This window comes from Triticum urartu, chromosome 3A (assembly GCF_056163025.1).
Source record: "Triticum urartu cultivar PI428250 chromosome 3A, HENAU_Tu73, whole genome shotgun sequence".
NCBI lineage: Eukaryota > Viridiplantae > Streptophyta > Magnoliopsida > Poales > Poaceae > Triticum > Triticum urartu.
The window spans coordinates 364,034,055-364,055,866 of NC_141875.1; the positions used below are offsets into that span (position 1 = coordinate 364,034,055).

General features: G+C 44.4%; 1 pseudogene; it reads right to left on the reverse strand.

The window, feature by feature from the left end:
* Window positions 1-2,183: 2,183 nt before the first annotated feature.
* The window catches only part of LOC147979716 (uncharacterized), a 75,787-nt pseudogene continuing 56,158 nt past the window's right edge, over window positions 2,184-21,812 (reverse strand).

Genomic DNA, 21,812 nt, shown 5'->3' on the forward strand with positions numbered 1-21,812 from the left:
ACGTGTTCAAGTTGCTTTAGTTATTTGGTTGGGGAAACTTAGTTTCTTTCACGATATCATGGCGCACCCTGGCTGATCCTTCTGAATATGTGTAAACATGCCTTAACACTATAATGGCTACCTATGAAGTCATAATTATTTATTATATATTACATTGTGTATTTGCTGGTCCGTGCTTAACAGTATAGTATACATGATCTTACCGGGGGCTTTTACGTGTCTAGGTAGACTTAAGTTTCTAAACATTTTATTTTAAATTTGCTAGAGACAACACACTCTTGCCTAGCACATGAATGGCCTACTAAGTTAAATGCTCTGTCATTCGGCCAATCCCCGAGGCGGCAAAGCGCGCGTATTCATCTAGTGCATACTAAAACTTAATGTTGATTGATAATAGATGGTGTTGGTGGTCGACTAAGCAACCACATTTTTATCGAAAAGAAGGGTTATTCCGACCTCTGCATCAAAATGATGCATGTAACCATTTTTATTAATTATCCAACGGAGTTTGATAAACTAAATATAAAGACTAACACAAAGTCACATTCTAAGCAAACAAAATCGCTACACCTAAAAGTATAAAGATTTATCCTGTACGCATCAAGAGACACCGTCTAATCCAGTGGTCTCAAGAAGCCGCCCACGTGGCAAGCTGGAGTACCAACCGGTCTAGGCGTCCCATAACGTGCACAACATGCGCACGCTTTAGGATATGCCGCCGCCATCTTTCGTCATCCCGTCTTCAAGAGGAATCATTGCATAGAACTTGCCAGTCACATCTGCCGTCGATGTCACCCCAATACCAGATAGCGCCACCAGCCTGCGCACACCCATCAGATTGCATCCAACTCTGAGACTCCTGCTCCACGTTGCCGAGGCCCACCGTCTCCAATGCGGCCGATGTAACACCGCTCCACCTGTTGGCCCCTCCGTCGGTGCTAAATCCGGCATATCTCAAGGTATGGGTTCTAAACTAGGCGTCTTGGAGCGATGATAACTTGGACACATGATTTTACCTAGGTTCAGGCTCCCTCGGAGACATAATACTATACGTCCTGCTTTTGATTGTAATGATGTGGGGGATAGTACATAGGACATGTATCTACCACGAGATTGTATGATTCTAATGATCTCGAATATGATCTATCGACTAGCCTGTCCTCAGCTTATATAATGCAATGGAGACCTAGGATAACAGGAGTCCTCGTCTTGTGCGCCAAGTTTTATGGAGTCTTCCTTGTATACGTCATGGGCTGTCCGAACAAGCCCATTAGTGAACCACCATGGGGGTCATCGGCCTGACCCACCTGATCGGGAGGCGACATGGTGAGTACCCCCTAGTCCAGGACACTGTCGGTAGCCCCCTAAACTGGTCTTCAAGTTGGGGACACTCCTCGGTTCTTCCAAATTGTTCTTCGTCTTCGGTCGTTGGTTTTGAAAGTTAGTCCAGCAAATATTCTCATCTCCGATCTCGAGAATCACTGAGGTGTATCCAAAGAGTTCACACGTCGGGTATGCGACGAGTTCATGCGTCGGGCATCCTAGGAGGCCCCTTAAGTTCTCGGCCTTTATCAATGCCTTATTATTTTTACATCACACCTCGAGTTTGAAGTATTTCCCATGCGGCGTTGTGTTTTTGTAGCCAAGCTCCAATGCCGAATTACATCTAAGGAGTCGCAGACCACCTCAGCCTTGAATTTTTTTGAAGGAGGTTAGTCGAGCTTAATGCCAAAAAAGTTCTCAAAGGAGCTACTCACTTGTAGCCGAGCTTTATGCCGGACTACTTCGAGGTGGTGCACCACCTCGGTCTTGGGCCGATTTCTTGCGGAATCTATTTCCGATTGGTGTAATTTATTTACTGCCGAGATGTATAGCCAGTAGCCCTCAAGGTGTGCGTCAGCCTAAAATCCAGGATGCACCTAAAGGATAAATCAAATCTGTTGATCCCAGTAGTCCCTAAGACTCAGGTCAATTCACAAAATTGGCCTGAGGATCAAGTCCTTGCTCGATAGCATACTTAGGAACGGAAACACGGTGCAATAGCTCCCGAGAGTCGGGTTGGGTGTGACCAACCGACCCGAGGATCATAATCTCCTCGGAAACCATATTGCACTTTTAAATTTACTGCATTGAATCGTCAATGTAGTAGCCCCCGAGACTTGGTTTGGGCAACATGGCCGGCCCTAGGATCGAATCTCCTCGGGAACTACTCCACATGCTGTGTGTTTTTCACCAATACCAAGGTGCAGGTCGGCAGGAAAGATGCCGAGCTGCAGGTCGAAAAAGATTTCCCGAACTGATTAGGCAGGGCACCTCGGTCAAGAGGATGTCCCGTCCCTTGAAAAACATAAAAAATAGTTTAAAAGTGACATAGGATCAAAAAACCAAAAAACTTATGTAAAAACTTTACGTCTGAATTAAATCATGTTTTTTGTGCCAATCCGATTTTTTTTCTTAAAACTAGTTTGTGCTTCCGTCGTGCTTTAACATGATACATCCGATCTCCAGACTTCATGTGGGTCAGCCTTAAGCTTCAACTCCTTTCCCGAAGGTCAAGTGCTTCTCATTAGGCCAGTTTAGCGAACTAAACTTGAGCGGCTTTAGAGAGAAACCAGGTTATCCAGCTATTGACCACACACTCGCATCGGAAAAAGGAGTAGTAGAAAAAGACTTGACAACAACTTAGAAGAAAACATTATTATAAAACAACTCATATAATTTCAAGAGCCCCCAGTTAACTTGGGGAAAATAAGTGTCTTTAACAAACAACATTTTTGTTTAAGACAAATATAATGCTTGGTTGACCCGGATTTTTTTTTAAAAAAATTTGAGCATGAAAGCGACCACTGGTGCGCGTCGGTCCTAAACAAACAGTTTTTAACCCCTTTCCGCGACGACGTTTGGAACTGTCGCCAAGTGAGTGTGGGCGACAGGAGGGTCCTTCCCACACGACCCAGAAACCGTCGGGGATAGGGAGCCTTGATGCATAAAGTTGTCCCTATATAACCGTTTCCGATATCTCGAATATCCCAAACGCTTCATCCTTGCTACTCGTTTGTGCTCGCATTGCCATCGCAGTCGGAGTTTTATGGTTCTACCTAAAACCAGGCAGATTCCAGGCATGAGAGTTTTCCAGGCAGATTCTAGGCACGGAAGTTTTACGATGCCCGGCACATCACAAACAGTTCATGATTATAAACCATGTACGATAGGTAGACAATCACACACATTTAGTTTTCCCGCACCGTATGTGATAGTGTATGACATCACACACGCTTTGCAAACGGCAACTGTGTGCATGCTTGCACATGTTTCCTCTCTGTGAACCTTATCAGATTATGGTGTGTATCGCAAACGTTTGTGTTTTACCAACCGTGTGTGCCGTAATGACCTGCACAACATAATTTCGCCCTAATTTAATTGCTGCTATTTAAAATTGTACCTAATTTAAACTTGAAAGTAGGCTATAGCTTTATTCATATCCATCAGGTTCAAACAACCAATGCATTATTCGATTCACAGGTACATATGTTTAAGAATTACATAAGCACCAAATAAAGAATGATCTACCAGGGTTCTATACTTGTACTATTACAGATGGTAAAGAAAGAGGTGACAACATTCCAGTTGCCGAACAAGATGAAGTGGAATGGCCCTATTGTGCTCTCCTAGATGCAGAAGGAATGCAGGACTCTAGTCCAACCCCTTGTGATGGCCGGCCGCCAATCATGTAGTTTGAGAGGTATTCTTGAGTAAACTGCTTCAGGATCCACTGCAAAAGAAAAAATATTCAGATATTGCCATCTAACACAACTCATTACACGCAGTAAAAAGAAGGCTACAGGGTTCTTACTTACCATCCTGCAGTTCACTGTTGTCTTGCATAAAGTGTAAACAAATAGTTCGATTGACATCTTTTGACCCATTTTAATAGCAATCTTTATCAGTTTCCTCACTTGATGCTGGTTCATGAATATCTCGTTGCCCCATACGCAAAAATGGTCGAAGTGTGGATCTTTGGCAATCATATATGTACCTAAAAGCACCAAGTTAATATTGAAAGCTAAACAACAATTGAAAAATGATGTAGTACAACACTCCATCCATCCCATTATAGAAGATTTTATTACATGTATATCTAGACATCATCAGAACATTAAGCTAACACTCTTCCTTGTTGCTATGTAGCCTGGGAATGCATATTTAGTCATTCAGTACAATGCATGTTGCTAAACAACAATTGAAAAATGAAAAGGCATGTTAACTGCAATATCCTTAACAGCAACCAAATATCGTAATTCATAGTGGTATTGTTGAAACTGTTATTGATGAAATTGAACTGCACGGCAAATAGTTGCACATATAGAGCATCACATTGTGAAGAAATGAAATAAACAAGTCATAAGGACATCTCTAGACGATCCTTAAAAAGTTAAAGGCCTAAAACCCTTAGTGGAGGTCGAGCCAATTTACTCCAGCAATTTTTGGTCTTTTCTAGTCGATCCCCTAAACTTAAGGTTGTAAAGTTCAATTTGATCAAGTTCAAAGCAGGTTCAACCGAAAGTAGCATGCATTCAAACATAAACATAGATAGTTTTGCATAATCGAACATAAAACATAAATTTAAACTACTTTCAGTCGAAGTAGAGGTCGAGCCAATCCTTCCTCGTCATGTACGGTGTGCCGCGAGCCGGGTCTGGGCCAGTACCGTCGTCGGGGTCGTTGGGGAAGGCACTCCTCCACTCGTCGACGTCAATCTCCTCGTCCTCGAGGCCCACCTCGACGACCTCCACGCCGCCGTCGTCGCCGCCTTCGACCTCGTCATCAGAGGAGAGCGCGATAACCTCGCCACCCTCCACGCTGCCGTCCTCGCCGCCTTCGACCTCGTCATCGGAGGAGAGCACGATAACCTCGCCGCCCTCCGCGCCGGCAAAGATCGCCCGCTCCGCCTCCATGAGCTCCGGGTACTGTCGGCGGAGCTCTTGCATGTAGGCCTCGAGACGCTCCCACGCTTCGCGGTCCTCCCACGCCATAGCCGTGCTCACCACCCCTGGCTCCGGTGGAACGAGGTCGACCGGACGTGTGCCGAAGGGGAAATTGAGCCTAGCCGCCGGGCCGTGGTAGTGGACCTGCCAGCGGTCGTACTCCACGGCCGCGAGCTCGGCCGTGTGGAAGCTACCGAGCCACCGAAGGGTGTGGGTCTCTTGATTTGTAATCTCGGTGACCCACGTCCTCCACCACCGCTGCCAGACCCCGAGGTAGGACTTCGTCGGCTGCCGGGTCCGAGGGAGGACGGGGAAGTCCTCGAACCGGCATAGGGGCGCGGCGACGGGCGGATCGGGGGACCAGCGACGGCGGATTGGGCCCGCGGAGGACGACGGGGACACCTCAGCGGCCACCTCGCCGGCGTCGGGCGAAAAGGCTGTGATAAACCTCTTTTTGGACATTGTCTCCTCGAGCTCCCTGGCACACCGACAGAGGTTGAGGATGAAGGCGCCGGCCATGGCGGCGACCTACCAATGGTTTCAAGGTTTGTGTGTGTCTGTGTGAGCGGAGGTTTTGGGGTGTGTGTGGACGGGGGCGGGGCAAGGTTGTGTTTGAGGAAATACTGCGGCAACTGAAAATTTTACTAGGCGGGAGTAACAAGGCGGGGCTACTGAAAATTTGGATCAAGGGCGAGCAGATATTTTTGAGATTGCGAGGGATGCAGAGGCGGGAGTAAAATGCCGGGGCTACTGAAAATTTGAATCAAGGGACTGAAGCGGAGCGGGAGTAACAGACATCGCACACGGTTCGCACATACTAATCGTGTGCTATAAAACATTAAAACCTTCCAGGCGGTAGATATTTTCGAGATTACGAGGCAGTAATATTTTTGAGATTGCGAGGGATGCAGAGGCAGGAGTATTTGGGGAGCGAGCTAGTGTGCTTGACACGCCGACTGTGGATGGTAGACGACGCACCTTGTCGCGTAAGCCATAGGCGTACTATACACCGACGGTGCTCCAAGATATTTTGTACTACATCTCACATGGTTGGTGATAATAAACTATGTGGGATCTACTTGATTTGAATTACAAAATGGGGTCACAACGGCAATGGACGCTGTTTGAATTGCTAGACCTTTTATCTGTAGTGAACATGCAACTATATGTGTGTCGTAAAAGAATTGGAATTATTCAGGGTTCGTTTGGACATTTTATACATTAAACTGGTTTTCTAGCCATTTCAGGTGAACAATTCAAAATTAAACTACATGCACATGCTCCGGTGCATACAAACTAGTTGAAAAATCAAATTTGTGTCCTTCAGTGCATGCTTAGGTCCCATGCAAGAAATGGGAATGAATTTTTTGGGGTTCGTTTGGCCTTTTTATACATTAACTGGGTTTTCTAGGCATTTTATGTGCATAATTCAAATTTGAACTACAAGCACATGCTCCAATGCACCAAAGTTGGTTGGAAAGTCACATGTGTGTCCTTGGGTGCATGCTTAGGTCCCATGCAAGAGACGGGAATGAATTTCAAACACCAGGGCACTGTTTATTGCCGGCAAAACGTTGAGATGCCTGGTTTTTAAATTCTAGTAAATCCAAAACTTGTCTGAAATTCATGAAACTTGGCATGCTATCATGGAGCCGCATCAACATGCCGTGGTAAAAAATTTGTCCCATTTGAGGCAGGTTTGGGTATAAGCTTCTCACAAACCAGAGCTTCTCACAAAAGCATGATGATTTCGATAGGGAACGTCCCACCTTTGGGGATGAAACGGTATCCATTGCCTCTTATTGCTTTCAAATTTTTTCTCATGTCAACGTAGAACAACAAGAGTGTTCTGTCAATTTTTGTGATTTTTCGGGGTTCGTTTGGACATTTTTATGCACTAACTGCATTTTCAATGCATTTACGTGCATAATTCAAATTTGAACTACATGCACATGCTCTAGTGCATATAAATTGGTTGAAAAATCAAATCTGTGTCCTCGGGTGCATGCTTAGGTCCCATGCAAGAAATAGGAATGAATTTCAAACACCAGGGCACCATTGATTGCCAGCAAAACATTGAGATGCCTATTTTTTAAATTCTAGTAAATCCAAAACTCATCATAAATTCATGAAACTTGGCGTGCTACCATGGAGCGGAAAAAACATGTCGTGGTAAAAATTTGTCCCATTTGGGGCAGGTTTGGGTATATGCTTCTCACAAACTAGAGCTTCTCACAACAAGCCTGATGGTTTCGGTAGGGAACGCATGTCCCACCTTTGGGAAAGAAATGATATCCATTGCATCTTATCGCTTTCAAAAAATTTCTCGTGTCAACATAGAACAACATGAGTGTTGTGTCCATTTTTGGGATTTTTCGGGGTTCGTTTGGACATTTTTATGCATTAACTGAGTTTTCAATGCATTTGTGTGCATAATTCAAATTTGAACTACGTACATGCACATGCTCCAATGCATATAAATTGGTTTAAAAATCAAATCAGTGTCCTTGGGTGCATGCTTAGGTCCCATGCAAGAAATGGGAATGAATTTTTCAGGGTTCGTTTGGCCTTTTTTATACATTAACTGGGTTTTCTAGGCATTTTATGTGCATAATTCAAATTTGAACTACAAGCACATGCTCCAATGCACCAAAGTTGGTTGAAAAATCACATGTGTGTCCTTGGGTGCATGCTTAGGTCCCATGCAAGAGACGGGAATGAATTTCAAACACCAGGGCACTGTTGATTGCCGGCAAAACGTTGAGATGCCTGGTTTTCAAATTCTAGTAGATCCAAAACTCGTTTTAAATTCATGAAACTTTGCATGCTATCATGGAGCGGCATCAACATGCCATGGTGAAAATTTTGTCCCATTTGGGGCAGGTGTGGGTGTAAGATTCTCACAAACCTCAGCTTCTCACAACAAGCATGATGGCTTCGATAGGGAACGCACCAACTTTGGGGACGGGACGATATCCGTTGCCTCTTATTACTTTCAAAAAATTTCTAGTGTCAACAAAGAACAACATGAGTGTTGTGTTTAATCTTGGAATTTTTCGGGGTTCGTTTGGCCTTTTTATACATTAACTGTTGGGGAACGTAGTAATTTCAAAAAAAATTCCTACGCACACGCAAGATCATGGTGATGCATAACAACGAGAGGGGAGAGTGTTGTCCACGTACCCTCGTAGACCGAAAGCGGAAGCGTTAGCACAACGCGGTTGATGTAGTCGTACGTCTTCACGATCCGACCGATCAAGTACCGAACGTACGACACCTCCGAGTTCAGCACACGTTCAGCCCGATGACGTCCCTCGAACTATGATCCAGCCGAGTGTTGAAGGAGAGTTTCGTCAGCACGACGGCATGGTGACGATGTTGATGTTCTACCGACGAAGGGCTTCTCCTAAGCACCGCTACAGTAATATCGAGGTGGACTATGGTGGAGGGGGCACCGCACACGGCTAAAAGATCAAACGATCAATTGTTGTGTCTATGGGGTGCCCCCTGCCCCCGTATATAAAGGAGAAAGGGGGGCTGCGGTCGGCTAGGGAGGAGGCGCGCCAGGAGGAGTCCTACTCCCACCGGGAGTAGGACTCCCCGCTTTCCTAGTTGGATTAAGACTTGGGAGGGGGAAAGAGTGGAGGAGAAGAAGGAAGGGGGGCGCCGCCCCCCTCTCCTTGTCCTATTCGGACTGGGGGGGGGGAGGGGCGCGCGGCCTAGCCCTAGACGCCTCTCCTCTCTTCCACCTAGGCCCACTAAAGCCCATTAAGTCCCCGGGGGGTTTCGGTAACCTCCTGATACTCCGGTAAAATCCCGATTTCACCTGGAACACTTCCAATATCCAAACATAGGCTTCCAATATATCAATCTTCATGTCTCGACTATTTAGAGACTCCTCGTCATGTCTGTGATCACATCCGGGACTCTGAACAACCTTCGGTACATCAAAACATATAAACTCACAATATAACTATTATCGAAACGTTAAGCGTGCGGACCCTACGGGTTCGAGAACTATGTAGACATGACCGAGACATGTCTCCGATCAATAACCAACAGCGGAACCTGGATGCTCATATTGGCTCCCACATATTCTACGAAGATCTTTATCGGTCAAACCGCATAACAACATACGTTGTTCCCTTTGTCATCGGTATGTTACTTGCCCGAGATTCGATCGTCGGTATCTCAATACCTAGTTCAATCTCATTATCGGCAAGTCTCTTTACTCGTTCCATAATACATCATCCCACAACTAACTCATTAGTTGCAATGCTTGCAAGGCTTAAGTGATGTGCATTACCGAGAGGGCCCATGGATACCTCTCCAACAATCAGAGTGACAAATCCTAATCTCAAAATACGCCAACCCAACAAGTACCTTTGGAGACACCTGTAGAGCACCTTTATAATCACCCAGTTACGTTGTGACGTTTGGTAGCACACAAAGTGTTCCTCCGGTAAACGGGAGTTGCATAATCTCATAGTCATAGGAACATGTATAAGTCATGAAGAAAGCAATAGCAGAATACTAAACGATCGGGTGCTAAGCTAACGGAATGGGTCATGTCAATCACATCATTCTCCTAATGATGTGAACCCGTTAATCAAATGACAACTCATGTCTATGGTTAGGAAACATAGCCATCTTTGATCAATGAGCTAGTCAAGTAGAGGCATACTAGTGACAATCTGTTTGTCTATGTATTCACACATGTACTATGTTTCCGGTTAACACAATTCTAGCATGACTAATAAACATTTATCATGATATAAGGAAATAAGTAATAACTTTATTATTGCCTCTAGGGCATATTTCCTCCAGTCTCCCACTTGCACTAGAGTCAATAATCTAGATTACACAGTAATGATTGTAACACCCATGGAGCCTTGGTGCTGATCATGTTTTTCTCGTGGAAGAGGCTTAGTCAACAGGTCTGCAACATTCAGATCCGTATGTATCTTGCAAATTTCTATGTCTCCCACCTGGACTAAATACCAGATGGAATTGAAGCGTCCCTTGATGTGCTTGGTTCTCTTGTGAAATCTGGATTCCTTCGCCAAGGCAATTGCACCAGTATTGTCACAAAAGATTTTTCATTGGACCCGATGCACTAGGTATGACACCTAGATCGGATATGAACTCTTTCATCCAGACTCCTTCATTTGCTGCTTCCGAAGCAGCTATGTACTCCGCTTCACATGTAGATCCCGCCACGATGCTTTGTTTAGAACTGCACCAACTGATAGCTCCACCGTTCAATGTAAATACGTATCCGGTTTGCGATTTAGAATCGTCCGGATCAGTGTCAAAGCTTGCGTCAACGTAACCATTTACGATGAGCTCTTTGTCACCTCCATTAACGAGAAACATATCCTTAGTCCTTTTTAGGTATTTCAGGATGTTTTTGACCGCTGTCCAGTGATCCACTCCTGGATTACTTTGGTACCTCCCTGCTAGACTTATAGCAAGGCACACATCAGGTCTGGTACATAGCATTGCATACATGATAGAGCCTATGGCTGAAGCATAGGGAACATCTTTCATTTTCTCTCTATCTTATGCAGTGGTCGGGCATTGAGTCTTACTCAACTTCACACCTTGTAACACAGGCAAGAACCCTTTCTTTGCTTGATCCATTTTGGACTTCTTCAAAACTTTGTCAAGGTATGTGCTTTGTGAAAGTCCAATTAAGCGTCTTGATCTATCTCTATAGATCTTGATGCCCAATAGGTAGCAGCTTCACTGAGGTCTTTCATTGAAAAACTCTCATTCAAGTATCCCTTTATGCTATCCAGAAATTCTATATCATTTCCAATCAGTAATATGTCATCCACATATAATATCAGAAATGCTACAGAGCTCCCACTCACCTTTTTGTAAATACAGGCTTCTCCAAAAGTCTGTATAAAACCAAATGCTTTGATCACACTATCAAAGCGTTTATTCCAACTCCGAGAGGCTTGCAGAAGTCCATAAATGGATCGCTGGAGCTTGCACACTTTGTTAGCTCCCTTTGGATCGACAAAACCTTCTGGTTGCATCATATACAACTCTTCTTCCAGAAATCAATTCAGGAATGCCGTTTTGACATCCATTTGCCAAATTTCATAATCATAAAATGTGGCAATTGCTAACATGATTCAGACAGACTTAAGCATCGCTACGGGTGAGAAGGCCTCATCATAGCCAATCCCTTGAACTTGTCAAAAACCTTTCTGTAACACCCACGATGCGGCTATATCTCCCACGTGTCGGAGCACGACTTAGAGGCATAACCGCATTGTAGACATGTCGCAAGAGGGGTAATCTTTACACATCCCATGTACTGAATAAGGAAAGAGATACATAGTTGGCTTACAATCGCCACTTCACACAATACATGAATAAAGCATTACATCATCTAGATACAATCAAGGTCCGACTACGGAACCAAAATAAAAGAAGACTACCCCAAATGCTACACAGATCCCCGATCGTCCCAACTGGGCTCCACTACTGATCAACTAGAAACGAAAACAACATAACGAACACGAATCTTCATCGAGCTCCTCCTTGAGCTCGGTTGCGTCACTTGCACGATATCATCGGCACCTACAAACTGGTTTTGGAAGTATCTGTGAGTCACGGGGACTCATCAATCTCACACCCTCGCGATCAAGACTATTTAAGCTTATGGGTAAGGTAAAAGGTATGAGATGGAGCTGCAGCAAGCACTAGCATATATGGTGGCTAACTTACGCAAAAGAGAGCAAGAAGAGAAAGGCAAAGCACGGGCGAGAAACTATGATCAAAAAGTGATCCTAGAACAACCTACGTTAAGCATAACTCCAACACCGTGTTCACTTCCCAGACTCCGTCGGAAAGAGACCATCATGGCTACACATGCGGTTGATCCATTTTAATTAAGTTAAACTTCAGGTTTTCTACAATCGGACATTAACAAATTCCCATCTGCCCATAACCGCGGGCACGACTTTCGAAAGTTCAAATCCCTGCAGGGGTGTCCCAACTTAGCCCATCACAAGCTCTCACGGTCAATGAAGGATATTCCTTCTCCCAAGAAGACCCGATCAGACTCGCAATCCCGGTTACAAGACATTTCGACAATGGTAAAACAAGACCAGCAAAGCCACCCGAATGTGCCGACAAATCCCGATAGGAGCTGCACATATCTCGTTCTCAGGGCACACCGGATTGTCCAAGGTTCCGGTAGGCCAGCCCAGAGTTGCCCCTGGTGGCCACCGGCAGCTGACAGGTTGGACCAACACTCAGAGGAGCACTAGCCCGGGGGTTTAATAAAGATGACCCTTGGGTTCCGGAAACCCAAGGGAAAAGAAAAGGCTAGGTGGCGAATGGTAAAACCAATGTTGGGCCTTGCTGGAGGAGTTTTATTCAAGGCGAACTGTCAAGGGGTTCCCATTATAACCCAACCGTGTAAGGAACGCAAAATCAAGGAACATAACACCGGTATGACGGAAACTAGGGCGGCAAGAGTGGAACAAAACACCAGGCATAAGGCCGAGCCTTCCACCCTTTACCAAGTATATAGATGCATTAATTAAATAAGAGATATTGTGATATCCCAACAAAATATCCATGTTCCAACAAGGAACAAACTCCAATCTTCACCTGCAACTAGCAACGCTATAAGAGGGGCTGAGCAAAGCGGTAACATAGCCAAACAACGGTTTCTAGGACAAGGTGGGTTAGAGGTTTGACATGGCAATATGGGAGGCATGATAAGCATGTGGTAGGTATCGCGGCATAGGCATAGCAATAGAGCGAGCAACTAGCAAGCAAAGATAGAAGTGATTTCGAGGGTATGGTCATCTTGCCTGAGATCTCGCAAGGAAGAAGAACGAGTCCATGAAGGAGACAAACGAACGTAGTCGAACCAAAACTCACAACTCCGGAACGAAACCGAAGCTAACGCGAGAAGCAAGCCGGAAAGAAGCAAACAACATAGTAAAACAACCACCACATAAGCATGGCATGATGCACAACCAAATATGATGCATGTCTGGTTTAAATATGCATGGCATGGCAAAGTGCACAAACAACTCTACAAGTTAAGTGGAGCTCAATATGCAACGAGTTGCATATTGACGAAACACCACAACAATTATTTAGTTCTCTCCCGTTTATGTACCCAACAATATTAAATGTTTTTAAACGTGGCAAGAGGTGAAGCAAAAGTAAACTACACAATCTAAGCAATTTAAATGGGGCCAAAAACATCAAACAACAATTCCGGTAAATCCCCATATGCCTTAGTAATTTATTGCAACAACAATTTAAACATTTTAATTGTTGTTATCATGATGCAAATGACATGAACAAGTTTATGCAATTTTTATTAAAAGTTGACAAGAGCATTATGAAGCATTTTTTCATCATGGCAGAAACGAAAAGGGGTGCCACGGCAACGAATCCGAAAATGATGCCACGACAACATATCGGTTCCGGTAGCTCATGGAGATATCGGTGCAAAAGGAAAAGCGACGGGAGCGTGCCATGCAAGGACGGTGGGGTGATCCCGGATACCGGGTTCCCACAAGACGACGGCAAGGCAACGAGGAACTCTCAAAGAACAACTCGGACACGGTGCAACCACGAGCATCTCATACATCACACAACATTCGTTCACGGGCGTTGTCTTGGGGTTATACCTTTGTAGCGTGCATTATCAGAGCGGTTCAAGTTCGATGCGGTGTAGGGGAAGTAGACGTTCTCGGGACGTTCGTAGTGGAAGAAGTCATACATGGGCGCAGTGGGTAGTAGTGGTACTAGCATCTTCGGACTTGTCGGTCTTGATTCTTGTGACGGTAGCGGTATACGTCTCGTTTTCGGAGAGGTACTTGGGGTCATTTGAACTTGTCAGTCTCGTCATCTCGAAGGGGTGCTTGACGTTCTTAGCGATTCCGAAGACGACGGTAGAGGTACACTTGTTGTAGGGGTATTTGTCGGATCCACGGTGACGGTAGAGGTACAAACGTTCTCGCGGTACTTGGGTCATCGTGGAACTTGGCGTTTGCGGTATTGATAGCTTGAAGGGGTACTTGTCGTGTCCGAGGTCTCCGGCCGTAGTGGTACTTGATGATACGGGTAGTCGAACTTGAGGAAAAATGGGTCTCCTCGGGGACTTGATGCATCCGAATTCTTTGGGTTTGTAGTAGTACTTGGCGTTCGGAGCGGTGGTCGTTCGTGTTCTGTAAGTCGTGGTACTTGCCGGACTTGGTGAATCCAAGTGTCTCGGTGGCGGCCATGGTACTCCCTGATTTGGAGGGTCTTGACAACGACAATAGGGGCCAGCGATGGCACGGAGGAGAGCCTCGGGTGGTTGAAGACGCCAGCGAACGTGGGGTGAGGCAGGGAGCAGCAAGGCGTTGCTATGAATCGTGGACAGCGGCGGAGCATCTGCTGGCAAGCAGCTGCGGGGTGGAACGGGCAAGAGCACGGAGGGTCCTGGTGCTGGAGCTTGACGGCGTGGACTTGAAGCGAGAAGGAGGCCACGACAGGAGGTCGGCGACGTGGACTTGGGGGCTCCGGTGATGCTTGGCACGATGCAGGGCTCCAGCGGCGCGGTCGACAAGCAGGAGAGGCGGGGTTGAGGACGACGGGTCCGGGCGGCGAGGAGGCGCGGCCTTGGAGACTGGGCACATCGCGTGGGACTTGGGGCGCCGGAGGTCGACGTCTGCGGGCGCATGGCCTCAGCAGCAGGGGGCGCGACCATGGCGGGACTTGGCTGCTCGTGGTGGTTGGTGGTGTCTCGGGACGAGGACAAGGGGGGTTTGAGGAGAGAGACGACGTGGAAAGAGGAGGGGATCGAGAGTGAGCGCTCTCTCCCTGGTGGCGCGAGAGGAAGGAAACGAGGGAGAGTGAGAAGTGGGATCGAGGCCTAGGGTTACGGGGCGTGCGGGCTGGCCTCGGTGCGGGTAGCCTAGGTAGGCCGGCGCGAGAGTGGGCCTAGGGAGGCCCAAGTGGGCTGCGGCTGGCCTGAGGTGCAGCTGGGCCTAAATGGCCTGTTGGGCACCCTCTCTCTCACTCTAAAGAAAAAAACAGAGATAAGGAAGAAAATAAAGAGAGGTTAGGGGACGAAGTTGGACGCGCGGATAATTTTCCCAGACTCACAAAAATGTGCTTTTTCCGAGAAAATAGAAAAAGGCCATGATTGAAAGATTTAAATTCAAACTCATTTGATTTAAATTCAAATGATTTGAATAGGAAGTGAGGGTTGGGAAGGTCCAAAAAATGTTCGGATTTTTGGTGGAGCTCCGGAATATGATGAAAGAATATATGGCAAGGTTGGAGACCAAGGATTAAGATAACAAAGGCATTGAGATAATTTTCAAGTGTGTTATGGTGATATCCCAATTAAAGAAATATTTAAAATAGCTCCCTAATATTGGGAGGATATGTTGTAAAGAGAATCACCATGTGAATTCCCTCGGTTTAAATGGATCAAAGATCCATGCCATTTATTTAGTTGAGTTGCAAAAGATTTATGAGATGATGGCATGATGACATGATGCAAAGCAAAAATAAAAGGGCAGGCACAAATGAAACACAAGGCGAAACCTGGAACATATGGAAGTCTTCTCGAGCATCGGTCTCGGGGCGTCACAACACTCCACTACTACGAGAGGATCTCGTCCCGAGATCTAGGATGGCACCGGATAGAATACGAAAGAGGAAGAGGTAAAACAAAGTTGCTTCTTTGACAAACGAGTGAAACCAAAGAACCTTAAAAAGTTAAGCCATTTTGAGAAAAGAATAGAATGGAGATGAACGAAGTTGAAAACACTCCGTTAGAAAAGAGGAACGAGGAAGAACAAATTTTTGGCAGCACTCCGGTTGAAAAGTGATAAGAAACTTATAAGATGAGAAGAACTTGAGCAGCGGGCACACACTCCGGTTAAACGGATAAGCAAGAAAAAAAATCATGATCTTCACAATTCGAGATGATGACTGAAAAGAGCAACATCACAAAGCCTCCGGACGAAATGAAAGAATGGAATGGAATGGAATGAAATGGAATGGACGGAGGGTAACAAGATCTTGAGAGATCATGCTTACAACAAATGCTGGAATGGAGTTGTTGGATTATCAACAACGAAAAGCATAAACTTGATATGGTCTTATGGAATACATCTCAAAATTATGAGGTGACAACCTGCCAGTCACGGAAAAAGATTGGATTGATAAGAACAAGGAGACGAGAAACTATTTCACCGGGAGAATAAAAGAAGAACTTGGGTCACTTATGAGCACCATAAATAGCAACAATCCTTAGGGAAGGCTTAGATGAAATATAACCCAAGATAAATCCAAGGAAGAAGGTGATGGGTTTAAATATCCCATTCTTGTGAAAGAAGACTGATATATTATCACCTCAAATGATAAGGGAGAACAATTGCACTCCGGATAGCAAGATGAAGAATGCTAGAAGTCCTCAGAAAAGAATCTCAATGAACACTTCGAGATTGAATTAAATCCTTGATGAACCATCATGTAGAGCCTCCGTGAAGAACTCCGGTAATAAAAGAATGATCAAACGAAAGGAAAGAGAAGTTGAAAACACAAGGTGAATCCTTGCAATTGATTGGATGAAGCTTTGCGACGAGATAAAGTGGTAACTTGGAACTCCGGAAGGAAAGATAAGGCATCTCGAACCAAGAATGTGATATGATGAACCACTCTGGAAAGAAGAAATTAGAATGCTTGGATGAAACAAGAAATAAGACTTATGTTATGCGTATCCTTCACCAATTTAGCTTGATGGCAAGCAACGGATTGCAAACAACTTAATCTCGTGGAAAGGATTAAGAGAGATAGATCATAAACTCAATGGACCATCGGTAGGATTGAAACAATGAATAAATTTATATGATAACCATGGAATAGAATCTTGAGCAAACCACCATAAGCATTGAAAAATGAACGAAGTAAAGGGATGAATCACCGGTAAAAATTTGAAAACGAACAAAGATACTTAGGGAAATTTAGATACAAGAGAATGAAGAGATCACGAGCTGATTAGATAATACTTGAATGAAGCACCGGTAATATTTGGAGAGCGAGAGCTGAAAGCTGAGAATGGAAAAGTCTTCTGAAATGATGGGCTCCAGAGAATCAAATTGAAAAGACTCCTGAATTGCTCCAGATAAGTGGAAAGAATTCTCACAATCGAACACAATTATGAGAGGATGGCAACAAGCTAGAATGACGAATCTTTGAGAGAACGGATAAGATTTATAGAAAAATCTTCTTTGGTCTTCAAAATCGGAGAATGACGACGAGAAACACCACCAATAATTTTTGAGATACTCCGGGAGAATGAAACGCCTAGAAGTAGAGCCAACAATGAAAAGAATTTGAAAACGATCTTGGAGAAGGCATTTGACTGATGATAACTCATTCTTACGTCAAACTTTTGAAGATTTGAGAATAACTCCGAGAGAATAAGAAGAGTCAGGTAAGATCCTGGGAAAAGACCTGTGGGTTACACTACAAAAAAAATACACTTCCATGATGATACGTGTTTGTCACAATAGGTCGCTTTTTTGTCATGCATGTACATCCATGACAAATTTATGACAGAATCAAGATAGTCATACCTGTGCTGTCGTATAAGTGTTCCATGACATTACCAAAATTATCATCATGGAAGTGTCCACTTCCATGACAATAAAGCACGCGTCACAGAAGTGCTTTCGTCAAGGGTGACCGACACGTGGCATCCACCATAACGGAACGCCGTTAAGCTATCGGGTCAGGTTTTGGATCCGATAACCCATTAACAGCCCCGACCAATGGGGATTTTCCACGTGTAAAATCATCATTGGCTAGAGGAAACACGTGTCGGCTCATCGTTGGGACAGATGTCATCCACTCACTGGACAGAAGGCGCCTATGATACGTCGACACATGGCATGGCCCAACAGTGGCCCATTCCTATGAAAAGGCCAGCCCATTTGACTTGGTCAAAAGCTGGCGGGCCGGCCCATGGAAAGCCTGTTAATGTCCTGTTTGCATATAGCCCATTTACAGCCCGCTAATCCAAGGCCCGTTACGCCCTATCCGAATTAGGCCCAGTAGCGTCATCTGGGCCGTCCAATATGATTCCAGCCCGTTTTCACTTCTAGCCCATGTATGCCCATGACGTCTTTCGGCCCATATGAGGCCCTTTGTAACTCTTGGCCCGTAATGAATAATGTATTACTTTACACCCATTAACGGCCCGTGGTGAAACTGGCCCGTAATGAATAGTGTATCACTTTATACCCATTAACGACCCGTTATTCCGTTGGGCCGTTTCCAGCCCAAGTTAACTTTCGGCCTTCTGAGGGCCCATTTATTCTTGGGATCATTTGCAGCATTCGGTTACTTACGGCCCGTTACTGTCATTTTCTGTTTGTGGGCCAAATTCAGCCCGTTGTTATAGTCGGCCCGTTTGCGGACCGTTAATTTGTTGGGCCATTTTCATAGCATCACCAAATACGGTCTATTAACGGCCCATTATGGTCAGCCCATAAAACGTATGATTTCCATTAAAGGCCCATCTACGGCCCATTAAAGGCCCATACAAGACCCATAAATGAGCCAGCGGCCCATGGATCCTACGAGACGTACAAGGCCCATGGATCCTACGAGACATAGAAGGCCCATGGATCCTACGAGACGTAGAAGGCCCATGGATCTGACAACCCGTGAAGGGCCATGGTCGGGCGAATTGGCCCCCGTTTGAATGATATAGCATATTCAAAGAATTATCCTACTCAATACTATCACCTCTAAAAAGCCTACACTATTACAACAAAGAGATCAAGGCATAGAAAGGTAGAATAATCCTACACTATACAATAAAGAAATTACAGCCAATTATACCCACTGGGCATTATGGTTCGGCACAGGTGATAATAAAGCATACACAAATAGCAAATTACATACACTGGGCAAATACAGCTCATACATCATGGACGCGCATCAACTTAACTCCAATTGAACTATAATCTCTTCAGAAAATAGGATTGGCCGAATTCAGATAGCACAAATTTCAGTCTACAAAATCTCCAATTCCTTCATGGTTACCTCAGTGTCTTGTTTCATTTTTTTGACTCCTGCATCTAATACCTGCATGTCCAGTCTCAACTTGTTGATTATACGTTGACAATCATGTACACGTTGTCTTGCCACCTCTAGTTGATGCTCGAGAACATCAGCACATTCCAATTCCAATCCATAATCATTCGGTAACGGCCATGCCGCACTGCTCGCAGATCTTTGTGTTGATGTCACTTCATCCTGAAATGTTTCTGTAAGTACACATGACTAGGGCAAAAATATAGTTACAACAGTGAAGCGAACAAGACACTATTTTGTACTACATGGCAAAACAGGACTAACAATAATGTTACACGTCACTTTCAAAAAAAATGTTACACATCATGAAGCATAAGCAGGTGATATTTTAAAAATTATAAAAAAGATACTCTGTGCAGCCTGCATACAGAAATCCCTCTTAGCTCACCAGAGGAGCATGATGTTGGGGCCCAATCGAAAACATAGACAAGTTACAAATTTAGACAGCACATTGCGTATAAGTAAGCAAGCAGTTGGCCATTCTGTGCCTCAATTAAAGTCTTAGGGAGCATAATGAACAGCAGAGGGTTTCATACAAACATACTACAGCAGGCAAAACTATGCAATCATTAGCGTAGTATAAACTAGATTGTGAGCCTCATGCAATAATAGTTGGTTAATAGACTTCAAAGCTTCAGGCACACTTCGGCAGAGTAATTAAATGGTAAGGCCTTTAATTATGTCAACTAATAGTGATGCAAGTACCAAACATCAGACATGATTATTTGGGCATCTCATTAACTGAGGACAAATAAAGCAATTGAAAAGAGAAAATTAACTATGCCTGAAACAAACAAGGAATTGAACTGTTGAGTTGCATACAGTGACTTACCTTAGCAGGTTGAAGAGGCTCAACGCAGCTCCTACTTCTCTTGCAAGGCTCCTTCCTAACATCTTGTACTTGGAAATACTCAATCTTATCTTCATTGCACCCCCTCTGCAAGGTGACACAAACTAGTTACTCATCTCCTTGGAAGATAAATATGCATACTTTCCAGTCTGTGAACACAAAAGAATGATATTATAACAAAACAACACCACATAATGAAACATGCCGCATCTCTTGCACTTGCACACAATGAAATGAGCATTTACTATGTCTGCACCATGTAAAAACTAGGCATACCTTCGAACTGGATCTCCAGGTACTCTTGGAGAGCCTACTGTAGTGTACAACCAAACCTTTATGTCACTTATGAGTTAGACAAGGCCCCACTACAGCAGCCCTTAGTGTTTAAATCGTTGACAAGCTCTGTTAGAGTGTTATGTCAAGAACAGCAAGTAATCAAAGCAAACAATCCTAGTATGGCTGGCTGATGCAAACAAGCAATTGAACAGATGTGTGAGCAAATCTTACATATCAAGAAAAGAAGCAAAGAAGGAGGCTTAAAGACCATCACTTGACTGACCAGATTTAAGGGGCATTTAAACATCATGTGCAACATATGAACTAACATAAACATTGCATATTCCAGATTCTACAATGGAATGCACATGTATTAGGTTATGCCATGTATGATGATGCCTAAATGTACAGATAGCAGGCAGGAGTGATTCATCATTGCATGCACAATTGAATTGCAGGTTAAGGGCCAGTTCGATTCCGCCTTTTCAGGGCATATTGTCAAAATAAGCCATAAAAGATGTAAAGAAGTCATTTTTGAGTTATGGGCTTGGGCTTAACTAATTTCGCTTTGGAGGGGGGTGTTTCGGGTAGAACCTCACTAAAAATTGAAGGGAAGGGAATAGTGAAATGACTCTGTTGTCTGCTTGCTGACGCCCGTGTCACACCTGACCCTCAAGTAAAAACAAACACGCAAGCATTCATTGCCCTGCCCGCTTGCATCTCCTCTCCCCTTTCCACTATACGATGAATTGCTATGAGCTGCTTCTGCTGCTGCTATATGATGCATTACTATGAGCTGCTCCTGCTGCTGCTATATGATGAATTGCTATGAGCTGCTGCTGCTGTATGATGAGTTGCTATGAGCTGCTGCTGCTATATGATGAATTGCTATGAGCTGCTGCTGCTGCTATATGATGAGTTGCTACAAGCTGCTCCTGCTGCTGCTATATGATGAGTTGCTACAAGCTACTCCTGCTGCTGCTATATGATGAATTGCTATGAGCTGCTCCTACTGCTGCTATATGATGAATTGCTATGAGCTGCTGCTGGTATATGATGAATTGCAGACTGCTGCTGCTGCTGTATAATGAGTTGCTATGAGCTTCTACTACTGCTATATGATGCTTTCAGGTGGTGCTGCTATACGATAATAACCAGCCACTTGGACCATCGAATTTCAATAAATAATTGTTCTTCATTTAAATGTGGGTCATGCGTTCTTCATTTAAATTAGGCAATGGGATCTCTATGGAAAACATTGACCAAAGTAGATTGTGCCAAGTAGATGGTATCTTTGTATTTGCATTTTGAGCAAATAGTGATGGTCTGTTTTCCTATCATATTAATTACTACACTAGGTTCAATTTGTGATGTTTGCAAGTCAAATTAATTTCCATATGGGCAGCAAAATGAAAAAATATAATGCAATCTAGACTTTCCACTGATCATACCAAAGATAAGCTGAAAACGCAATGAAAATAACTGGTTGGCTTATTACATGGAGCTTATATTTACAGGTGCTTATTTTCTTAGGATAACTCGTAATAGCTGCC